Source organism: Podarcis filfolensis (genome assembly GCF_964270895.1).
Source record: "Podarcis filfolensis genome assembly, chromosome: 12".
In the NCBI taxonomy this organism is placed as follows: Eukaryota; Metazoa; Chordata; class Lepidosauria; order Squamata; family Lacertidae; genus Podarcis; species Podarcis filfolensis.
In genome coordinates, this window is record NC_139614.1 from 13,945,046 (window position 1) to 13,956,923 (window position 11,878).

An 11,878-nucleotide genomic window follows, 5' to 3' on the forward strand; every position below is an offset into this window, starting at 1 on the left:
TTAAATATATACTCTTATGAAACTGCAAGTTATTAGAATTATCTTTTTTTTTTTTTTTAAGATATTTTTATTAAACAATTTTTTATATAACAGAAACAAGACATACATAAACAAACATTCAACAATAATAAAACAAAAAACACGTACCACTTCATAACCCAATTTCTAAACCTTTCTTCCTCGACCTCCTCTTACTTCCCGTTTCTGTATTCCAAATTCTTACAGTTTTTCAGCGAAATCTTACCTTATTTTATTGTAAATTTATGCTAATCACCCTTATTCTCTTTGTCATAATCATTACTAATAGTAACCATTTATTTTAGTCCAACATCATTCTAACTGTCTCCAATTTTATAATATTTCTTTAAATAGTCCTTAAACTTTTTCCATTCTTCTTCCGCCGCTTCTCTTCCCTGGTCTCGGATTCTGCTCGTCATCTCTGCCAGGCTCATATAGTCCATCACCTTCATCTGCCATTCTTCCAGTGTGGGTAGATCCTGTGTCTTCCAGTACTTTGCGATGAGTATTCTAGCTGCTGTTGTAGCATACATAAAGAAGGTTGTATCTGTCTTTAGCACCCCCTGGCCGACAATACCCAAGAGAAAGGCCTCTGGTTTCTTGGGGAAAGTATATTTAAATACCTTTTTCAGTTCATTATAAATCATTTCCCAGAATGCCTTAATCTTCGGGCATGTCCATCAGAGGTGAAAGAATGTGCCCTCCTTTTCCTTACATTTCCAACATTTATTATCAGGCAAATGGTAGATCTTTGCAAGTTTGACTGGGGTTATGTACCACCTATAAATCATTTTCATTATGTTTTCTCTTAAGGCGTTACACGCCGTAAACTTCAACCCAGTGGTCCACAACTTTTCCCAGTCAACAAACATGATGTTATGACCAATGTCCTGAGCCCATGTAATCATAGTTGATTTAACCGTTTCATCTTGTGTGTTCCATTTCAGCAGCAGATTATACATTTTTGACAAGTTCTTAGTGCTGGATTCTAACAGTTCAGTCTCTAGTTTTGACTTTTCCACCTGGAAACCTATTTTTCTGTCTAATTTAAACACTTCATTTATTTGATGGTAATGTAACCAATCTCTCACCTTCTCTTTTAGTTTTTCGAAACTCTGCAATCTCAGTTTATCCCCTTCCTTTTCCAAGATTTCCCAATATCTTGGCCATTTCGGCTCCATATTTAGCTTTTTCACTGCCTTAGCTTCCATTGGTGATAACCATCTTGGAGTCTTATTTTCCAACAAGTCCTTATATCTAACCCAGACATTCAGCAGTGCTTTTCTGACAATATGGTTTTTGAAACTTTTATGCGCTTTAACCTTGTCATACCACAAATATGCATGCCACCCAAAAATGTTATTAAATCCTTCCAAATCCAAAATGTCTGTGTTTTCAAGAAGCAGCCATTCTTTAAGCCAGCAGAAAGCTGCCGCTTCATAGTACAATTTAAAGTCTGGCAGGGCAAACCCCCCTCTTTCCTTTGAATCCGTTAATATCTTAAATTTTATTCTGGGCTTCTTGCCCTGCCAGACAAATTTAGATATATCTTTCTGCCACTTCTTGAAACAGTCCATTTTATCCATTATCTGCAATGCTTGAAACAAAAACAACATTCTTGGCAATACATTCATTTTTATAACTGCAATTCGACCTAACAAGGAAAGCTTCAAGTTTGACCATGTCTCTAGATCTTTTTTCACTTCTGTCCAAGTTTTTTCATAATTGTCTTTAAATAAATTCACATTCTTGGCTGTCATATTCACACCCAAATATTTCACTTTTTTAACCACAGTCAACCCCGTCTCAATCTGAAACCTTTCTTTTTCAGTCTGTGTTAAATTTTTCTCCAATACCTTAGTCTTTAACTTATTCAATTTAAATCCTGCCAATTGACCAAACTCTTGGATTATTTCCAAAACTCTTTTCGTACTAGCTTCTGGCTCCTGTAATGTAAGTACCAGGTCATCTGCAAATGCTCTCAATTTGTATTGTTTAACTCCGACCTGAATCCCTTTAACCAACTGGTCCCTCCTGATCATATTAAGCAAAACCTCCAGGACCGATATAAAAAGTAAGGGGGAAATAGGGCACCCCTGTCGTGTCCCTTTTTCAATCTTGAACTCTTCTGTTACCACATTATTTACAATTAATTTTGCTTTCTGTTCAGAGTATATTGCACCTATACCATTTTCAAACCCTTGGCCTACCCCCATCCCCCGGAGGTTCTTCAACATAAAACTCCAAGAAATGTTGTCAAAGGCTTTCTCGGCATCCACAAATATCAAAACAGCCTTAGTGTTTATATTCACTTCCAACTTCTCCAAAATGTCAATTATATTCCTTACATTATCCGACAAATGCCTTTTCGGGAGAAAGCCCGCTTGGTCCCCATGAATCTCCTCCATCAAAACTCTTTTCAGTCTCTTTGCTAAAACATCAGCAAAGATTTTGTAATCCACATTTAGTAAGGAGATGGGTCGGTAGTTCTTAAGTTGGGTCTTTTCAGTCTCTGTCTTTGGTATAAGTGTAATGTAAGCCTCTCTCCACGTATCGGGTGCCCTTTTCCCCTTCATAATCTCGTTGCAGACTTCCTTCAAAGGTTGTATAAGCCCTTCCTTCAAGACTTTGTAATATTTGGAAGTCAATCCATCTGGTCCAGGTGATTTGCCCAACGTCATGTTTTGAATGGCATCTTCTATTTCCTGTGTTGATATCTCCTGATTCAAAATTGTCTTGCTTTCCTGCGAAATCTTTTTCAGCCCATTTTTCTCGAGGAATTGTTGTATATCTGTTTCATTCTGCGGCCCTTGTGTATACAATTGTCTAAAGTAGCTCTGGAAACAATTCCTAATTTCCACTGGGTTACATATGTTCTTTCCATCCACTTCTAAGTTTATTACCGTGTTGAGTTTTTGTCTCTTCTTTATTTGCCAAGCCAATAACTTGCCACATTTATCTGCAGATTCAAAAGTCTTTTGTCTCATTTGTTTAATTTTCCATTCTATTTCTTGATTCATCAGTTCCGTATATTGTGTTTGGTACAATTTGATTTCTCTTAGAATCTCTTGCGACTTTGGCTTCAATCTTAATTTCCTTTCCCCTTCTTTTATCTTATCCAAGATTTTCTCTTTCCTCTCATTTTGCTTTCTTCTTTTTAATGTATTTTGTTGTATCAAAAACCCTCTCATCACGGCTTTGCTTGCGTCCCATACTATTCTTTTTTCTACTTTAGACCTTAGGTTAATTTCAAAATAATCTTTCAAAGTTCTTTGGGCCTTTTTACAGATCTCCTCGTCTCTAAATAGAGTGTCATTCATTCTCCATCTAAAAGAGCCAGTTGTTGTTTGCTTCATCACCATCTTTACTGCATTATGGTCGGAGAGAGTTTTTGGGCAGATTTCCACTTTCTTTATATTCGACGCCACACCGCTAGTCACCCAAATTTGGTCAATCCTAGTCCATGTCATTTTGGCTTCAGAAAAGAAGGTTCCCTCTCTCTCTAATGGGTGTTTTGTTCTCCAAATGTCAATCAAATCCATATTGTCAGTCATTTCAAAAAAGGTTTTTGGTAGTCTTCCATCTTTTGTGACTACCTGTCTTTGTGCTTTGTCCATATTTGTTGAAACTACTCCATTCATGTCTCCCATCATAATCAATTTATAGTCCATATAGTCCGTTAAAGTCTCATGCAACTTCTTAAAAAATTCTGTTTTCCCTTCATTTGGTGCATATATCCCAACTATCAAAAATTTTTCTCCTTGAAATTGAATTTCAATTGCCAAATATCTTCCTTGGTCATCTTTAAAGATTTGTTTCGGCTGCAAATTTTCCTTTACGTAGATCACCACTCCTCTCTTTTTTACTTTGTCTGAAGATATAAATTCTTGTCCCAGTCTCTTGTTTATTAGCAATTTTCTATGTGCTCTTGTCACATGGGTCTCTTGTAAACAAATCAAGTCCAAATTATCTTTCTTTAAAGCATGAAATATATTTTTTCTTTTTCGAGGGTTATTTAAACCATTACAATTCCAAGTTAGAAGTTGCAAAGCCATGATGGGGTTATTTAATTCCTCCTACAGCTCCCAATTGTTGTTCGTCCTTTGTCGATGGTTCTGTGTCTTTATCTAATCTTGAAGGATGTCCTTCTCCTGGATGGGTCTCTTTCTGTAGGTCTTCCTCGTGTTCTCCCAAGAACTTGTCTTTATCACTCACTGTTTTTATTCTTCTTTTCTTTCCTTTGTACTTAAAAGACAAGCCTTGGGGAAACTCCCACCTGAATAGTATGTAGTTCCTCTTCAGTAGTGTCACCAAATCCTTGTAAGGGCCTCTTGCATCCAAGATGCTTTTAGGGATGTCTTTAAAAATCTCAATATAAAAATCCTCAATCCGAAGGGTTGTTTGATAATGCAGGTTCAATATTTTATCCCTCTCTTCTTTGGATCTTAGAGTTATCAAGCAATCTCTGGGTCTATTCTTCTTCTGCCTTGTTCCCAACCTGAATGCGCTCTCTATTTCTTCCGGGTTAGCGCAATCGCTGAATGGCGGATCTCTCCCGGAGCTCCGGGAGAGATCTGCTTCGCGGGTTCGGGTCTTGTTGCTCACGGCGGAGCAAGGACCCTTAAAAGTCACAGGCGCGTAGCCTGTGAACCGGAGACTCGGCGGGCACCTTTGCCCCCCTCCCGACGTCGTGAAATAGCCTTTTTAAAGGCTACAGATCAGCCGAGGGTGCGGGGAGCGGTGCTGAGAGTCGCTCACACCCAGCCTGCGAAGCGAAGCCGCGTCGCCAACAGCGGAGAGCGCTGACTTCTTCCGAAGATTTTGGATTAAAAAAGAGCAACTTTCCGTGAGTAGGATTGAGTTTGCATCATAAATTGGACGTTAAAATTTACGAATTCGGGCACCGAGACGGATAAGTACTAAAAAGGAAGTCTGCTTACCGTCCTGCAGCAAGATTAAAGCGGAAGACAGTGAAGCTGTAACTTTTGACAGGAGCTTTTTACGAGCTAAGAAACCCAACACCAAGTAAAGAACTCCCCCCCAAAAGGCAGGGGAGGGGGGGAAGAAGACTTTAAAGGGATTTCCTGCCTAAATTAAAGGAGATTGAACTGATTACCGCTGTTTATCTACCTGGGGGTCGGACTGCCAAAAAGAGGAAAGACACCGACTAAGGACGGCTGTTACAAATAAGGTTAAAAAGTAACTGATATATAAACTTTGGTTACTCTCAACTTGAAACATCGTATTTGGTTACATAGTAAGTCATTTGCAGGACATTTTCAATTTGGATCTTTTATAAAGTAAGGGACTTGGAGGGCTTTGGCTTTTTGGAAGTGTGGGAACAATTTAAAGTTCAGAAACTGATTTTGCGCCCTCTAGAGGATTTGGTTGTTTCAGCAACTAAGTGGAAGTTAAAACCTGAGAACTCTTTATTGTTGACAGCTTAAGAGTGTGGGAATGACCTTGAATGAAAGACTTTGTTATGGCAGATGGTAAACAGAGAGAAGATTCACAAGAAACAACTCTGAGATCTGGTAGACAATACAAAGTGGACTCTTCTTTGCAAAGAAGGGCCTCTGTATCAGGGGCCTTAGGAACTGCAGCTGCGACAAAGGCAAGAGTGAAAACAATGTCTTCAGAAGATGCGTTTACAAAGGCCTTGGGAAAAATAAGTGACTCTTTAGAGGAATTAAAGAAGCAAGGTGCGGAAACAAATAAGAAAATTGAAGAAATCTCTGGGAAAATTGATCTGAATACAAAAAGTATAACTGACCTTGGAAATAAAGTGAACTCTAATGCAGAAGCAATTGGGAAACTATTGGAAGACTCATCTACAACGCGAAAGATAGCTGAAGAAGCGAAGGAAATTGCTACGGCTGTGGAAGGGAAACTTCCACCGGTGTACAGGAAACTGGATGAGTATGAACTGACACTCTCGATGCAGGATATGCAACGTAAGGAGAAAAACCTAAGGATTAGACTTGTGCCGGAAAAAGAAGGAGACAACTTGGTGGATTATTTGACAAAAGAGTTTTCTGACTTTTGGAAGCAAGATTTGAAAGTTATTAGAATTATCCTGCCAGTGTTTTTATCTCTTTGAAATTTATCTGTAAATTTTCCATAAACCATTACCATTCTTTTATAAAAAGTTTGTTATCTTGATTTCTTATTCTTCCGGTAGGTTTTGCCATTTCTGCATATTCCATAAGTTTTTGTATCAAGTCTTTCTTTGATAGGACTTCTGCTTCTTTCCATTTTGGGGCAAGTAACATTCTTGCCGCTGTAGTCGCATAGAGGACTATGTTTCTATATACAGTGGTACCTTGGGATACATAGGCTTCAGGTTACATACACTTCAGGTGACAGACTCCGCTAACCCAGAAATAGTGCTTCAGGTTAAGAACTTTGCTTCAGGATGAGAACAGAAATCATGCTCCAGCAGCGCAGCGGCAGCTGGAGGCCCCATTAGCTAAAGTGGTGCTTCAGGTTAAGAACAGTTTCAGGTTAAGACCGGACCTCTGGAACGAATTAAGTACTTAACCTGAGGTACCACTGTAGTTTAGGTAGTTCTGTCCCTATAATTCCCAAAAGAAAAGCTTCTGGGGTATTTTTTTTTTACAAATGTTATTTTAAACATCCTTTTCATTTCATTATATATCATTTCCCAGTAAGCTTTAACCTTACTACAAGACCACTACATATGATAAAAAGAACCTCCTTTTTTCAGTCCTGAGACTGTATGGCTGTCCCATGGTTTGGGGAAAAAAATTGAATTTCTTCTCTGCAGGCATAGGTGCAATTTTATTTAAGATCCTGGCTAGCCAGGAATGAAATGGAAACTCTTGTATGCGCATGTCTAAAAGGTCTGCCAAGTGATTGACAGTACAGCCATTGTGGCCATCATTGCATTCAAGCAAACTTACATTTTGCTAAGATTTCAGCATTCATTTGAAAAAGGGGTGTTTTTTTAATGCAAGTGAGATGGAGACCCACTCACCCCCCACATACCTAAGGCATTTCCACATGATCAAGGAAGGGTTTCTGGTTTTGCTTTTTTAAAATAAAAATAAAAATGCTGCCATGGAAAGCATTCATGGGAATGGCTGGTGGAGAGGAGGGCAGCTTAGAAAACTCCTAGCGAGGACAGGAAAATAGGTTTAGCCATTAGGACCACACCAAAACTGGTCTTCCACCTTCTCCCCATAGAGATTAAAGGCACTTATAGCTCAACGCTTGACCAAGCATCCCCAGGCTGGGTTAATGGAGAATTATTGCCCTTTTCAAGTTAGTCTTTTCTTTTCTTTTGTAAGCTTGCTATGTACGGCTCTCCCCTTCTTTTGGGGTTAGGAAGGGGAAAGTGGAGCATATATACAGAAGCTACAAATACTCAAGATGTCCACAAAGCATTTTAACAACCTCAGGAGGCTTGTTGCTAGCTGCAAATTATTAGTTAGTTAATCAATCAATTAACTAAAATTTTATACCGCCCTTATATAACGAATTGAAAAAAATGTTTAAAATAATTTTGTTAAAAAACCCCCAAAAATCTGGAAACTTTTCCATTAGGAATTGTAGGTACCGATATTCCAAAGGAGCAGAAAAGACTTTTTATGTATGCGATGACAGCTGCACAGATGCTACTAGGCCAGAGATGGACAGAAGACAAAGTCCCTCCCAGAGAGGAATGGCAAACCAAGCTGTTGGACTATGCCGAAATGGCAAAACTGACCGGAAAGCTCAGGAACCAAGAAAACCAAAACTTTTAATAAAGAATGGGAAACATTTATAACTTATCTGGGAGACCACTGTAAGCAGATGAAAACATTAGCAGGACTGCAAGAGCACTTGTAATGTAGCAAGTACTAAGGAGACAATGGAGTGACATAAAATACGGATTACTGAATAATATGCAGTTGAAAACATTGACAATAGGACCCATGGAGGAGGAGGTGAGAAGTCCAGCGATTCAGAGGAATGTCTAAATATGGATATGTACTTTGTATTGTTGGGACGCGGGTGGCGCTGTGGGTTAAACCACAGAGCCTAGGACTTGCTGATCAGAAGGTTGGCAGTTCGAATCCCCGCAACGGGGTGAGCTCCCGTTGCTCAGTCCCAGCTCCTGCCAACCTAGCAGTTCGAAAGCACGTCAAAGTGCAAGTAGATAAATAGGCACCGCTCCAGCGGGAAGGTAAACGGTGGTTCTGTGCACTGCTCTGGTTCGCCAGAAGCGGCTTAGTCATGCTGGCCACATGACCCGGAAGCTGTACGACGGCTCCCTCAGCCAATAAAGCGAGATGAGCGCCACAACCCCAGAGTCGGTCATGACTGGACCTAATGGTCAGGAGTCCTTTTACCTTTACCTTACTTTGTATTGTTATAATCTTATACTTGTAAAGCCAAATAAAAATTATTTAAATAAAAATAATTTATCCACATGTCTCAGGGCAGTTCATAGATAAAAATCACAATATTAAAAATGCAAAATACATAATAAAAATAAAAACAAGAACAACCCCAAAATCCCCTCCCCGACACATTTTAAAAGGGCATCGTATGTCAATCACCCAAAGGCCTGGTTAAAGAGAAACGTTTTTTGCCTGGCGCCTAAAGGCGTATAATGAAGGCACCAATCGAATCTCCCTGGGAAATGAAGAAATGAGCTCTCTAACAATAGGCAGTGAGTGCTGACAGAAATGAAGACGGAGGAGCCGCTGAGAAACAAGGAGCGGTTGTGATGTATGATGTGGTTCAGGGGTGGATGAAGCACTTGATTTGCATGCAAAAGGTCCTGGGTTCAAATCCCAGCATCTCCAGTTGGGCTGGGAGAAGTCCCTGCCTGAAACCCTGCACAGATGCTGTCAGTTAGTGTAGACAATACTGAACTGGATGGACCAATGGCTTTGATTCATGGTTCAAGCCATTGACAGTGTTGCGGCCTGCCGTCTTGCATCAGATCCCGGGCACCACTTGGGACACGATCCAAAGTTGCCTCCCCTTTACCGTCAACGCCGGGACTGCTGTTCCAAAAGCACAATAATTTATTGTCTCCAGAAACGCGGTGGTTGTGATCAGCCAGGCATTGTGAGAACGATGGTGGAACAAAACAGGGCTTGGCTTTCCAGTGCGTCAGGTGGAGTGTTTAATGTCCCTGCTTCAAAACCGGTTCAAAGGCGCAGGAGGGAGAATGTCTGGGGCACAAATGAGTCGCAAGATATTCCTTACAATAATTACGGGGTGTCTTACAGGTGTGCCACAAAAGGCCGTGCAAACGCACCTGGCTAATGCTAGATTGTTCGCTGCTTGCTGATGTTTGTTGTCATCTGTGCTGGGATTTCTTTTAAATGAAGAGTTGAATAACAAATAAAAAACAAGTGCTACAAAAGCTCCATTGGTCTGCCCTGTACGTTAAGGCAATGGGATAAAGACATCTACCTGGATAACTCAGTTTGGGAGGAGGAAATGTCTCTTGCACTCCACTGAAGATCCCTCTTTCCTCCAGGGATCTGTAATTTAGGGTTCAAAAATCTAGCTATACTCCCCTCCAGCACTGTTTCTCTCTAGCCTTCCACCCCTTTCCACATTTACCGTATTTTTCACTCTATAGAGGGCCTTCTCCGTAGTGGCACCCACCCTGTGGAGCGCCCTCCCTTCAGATGTGAAGGAAATAAGCAGCTATCTTATTTTAAAAAGACATCTGAAGGCAGCCCTGTTTAGGGAAGTTTTTAATATTTAATGTTGTATTGTTTTTAACACTTGATTGGAAGCCACCCAGAGTGGCTGGGGAAACTCAGACAGATGGGCGGGGTATAAATAATAAATTATTATTATTATTATTATTATTATTATTATTATTATTAGACGCACCCGACCACAGGACGCAACTAGTTTTAGAAGGGGAAGAACAAGAAAAAAATATTCTCTCCCTCTCTGTGCAGCACCCCTTCAGCGAAGCGGCAGGGGAAATGGAGCCCCTTCCATTTCTCCTCCCGCTTCGCTGAAGGGGCGCTGTGCAAAGAGGGAAAGCTGCGCAGCGCCTCTCCAGTGAAGTGAAGCCAGGAGAGCAAGAGGGATCAGTGCGCACCAACCCCTCTCCCTCTCCAGGCTTCAGGGATAGCAACTTGAAGCCTCCGGAGTGCGGAGGGAGACCCCCCTCTGCGCTTCGGAGGCTTCGTGTTGCTATCGCTGAAGCCATGGAGCCTGCATTCGCTCCATAAGACGCACACACACCCCCCCTTAATTTTTGGAGGGGAAAAAGTGCGTCTTATAGAGCGAAAAATACGGTAAATCTCTCACCGCCCGCTTCCGAGTTCATTTTGGATTCATTTAATCATCAGATTTAGTCGACTTAATCAGCTGCTTTTAATACCGGGGATACTTAAAACTGTTTACTTTTTCAAAACTCGCTGCTGCTCCCTGGGGTTGGATGTGGTCTCAGCTCTGATGCTGGTTCTTGCTAGCTCAGACATTCTTGGGCTGCTAGAACAAGCCCGCAGGGCCTTATCAGCAGAAGGCAGAAGCGACAGCAAAAGACGTTCAGAAGCCAATGGCTGCCACTGCGGAAGTGCTCTTAAGGAGGACGTGGAACCAAGAATTGAAACCATATGAATGTGGAGGTTGGGGTGCTGAATTACTCTCCCAAAACTACTCGGAACACGATGAAATGCTAGGGAAGCCATGGTGGGTTAAAAACCACACACACACACCACGGCTCAGGACCACAGTACCTCAAGAACCGCCTCTCTCCATATGAACCTACCCGGACCCTGAGATCATCTTCTGAGGCCCTCCTTCGTGTGCCTCCTCCTCGAGAGGTCCGGAGGGCGGCAACACGAGAATAGGGCCTTCTCTGCAGTGGCCCCCCGTCTGTGGAATGCTCTCCCCAGGGAAGTTTGCCTGGTGCCTTTATTATACACCTTTAGGCGCCAGGCAACAACGTTCCTTTTTTAACCAGGCCTTTGGTTGATCTGATTTACATCCTATGCCCTTTTAAAATGTGTTTTTGTGGGGGGGGGGGGGGCTAGTGGGTTGTTGTTTTCATTTTCATTATGTACAGTGGAACCTTGGTTGTCAAACGCATCAGAAGTCAAACGTTTCGGCTTTTGAACACCAACAACCTAGATGTGAATGCATCTGCTTTTGAACACGCCTCGGAAGTCAAACAGCTTCTGAGGCGCGTTTCTCCATTTTTTCAATGGATTTTGCCGACCAGCAATTACACCTTGGTTGTCGAACGTTTCGGAAGTTGAATGGTCTTCTGGAACGGATTACGTTTGACAACCGAGGTTCCACTGTATTTTGTGGTTTTATATCTTGATTTTATTCTGTGAGCCGCCCCGAGACCTCCGGGTATAGGGCGGTATATAAATTCAATCAATCAATCAATCAAATTTGGTCAGATTCTCAGGTCCTTGAGAGCTCAGCAACATGGCATTGGGAGCGGATACTGGCTTTTCTAATTCACAAGTACGAAGCTGTTGGATCACCGCCACTTCCTGGCTGGGGCACATTAGCTTGGATGTCTTGCTGCGAAAAAACACATCCCTTCCAACAGGACCCATGGCTCACGCTACAAGGAAAAGGGAGGTGATCTCCAAATGCAAAACTCAACCTATCCGGCTGCAACAGAGGGAGATAGGGGAAACAGGGCCGCTGTTTCCGTTCCAGCTGGACATTGTAAGAGCTACGTCATAACTCGGGGGTGGAGAACATGTGGTCCTCTGGGTGTCGTTCGACTGCGACACCCAACAGCCCCCTGTTGGTGTGGCCAGTGATAAAGAGGAGTTGCCCCCGACCACGGCTGGAGCGCCACTTTGTGTTTCAGCCTAGATGTAACTTTCTAAGGGTTTGCTTGTTTTCCTCT

General features: G+C 41.8%; 1 protein-coding gene and 1 long non-coding RNA gene across 7 annotated transcripts in view; one reads left to right on the forward strand and one right to left on the reverse strand.

Annotated features, from left to right (window-relative positions):
• Positions 1-11,878, forward strand: part of LOC310745674 — a 34,706-nt gene that overhangs the window by 17,262 nt on the left and 5,566 nt on the right. The window lies entirely within an intron of this gene.
• The window catches only part of NOD1 (nucleotide binding oligomerization domain containing 1), a 46,271-nt gene that overhangs the window by 5,303 nt on the left and 29,090 nt on the right, over positions 1-11,878 (reverse strand). The window lies entirely within an intron of this gene.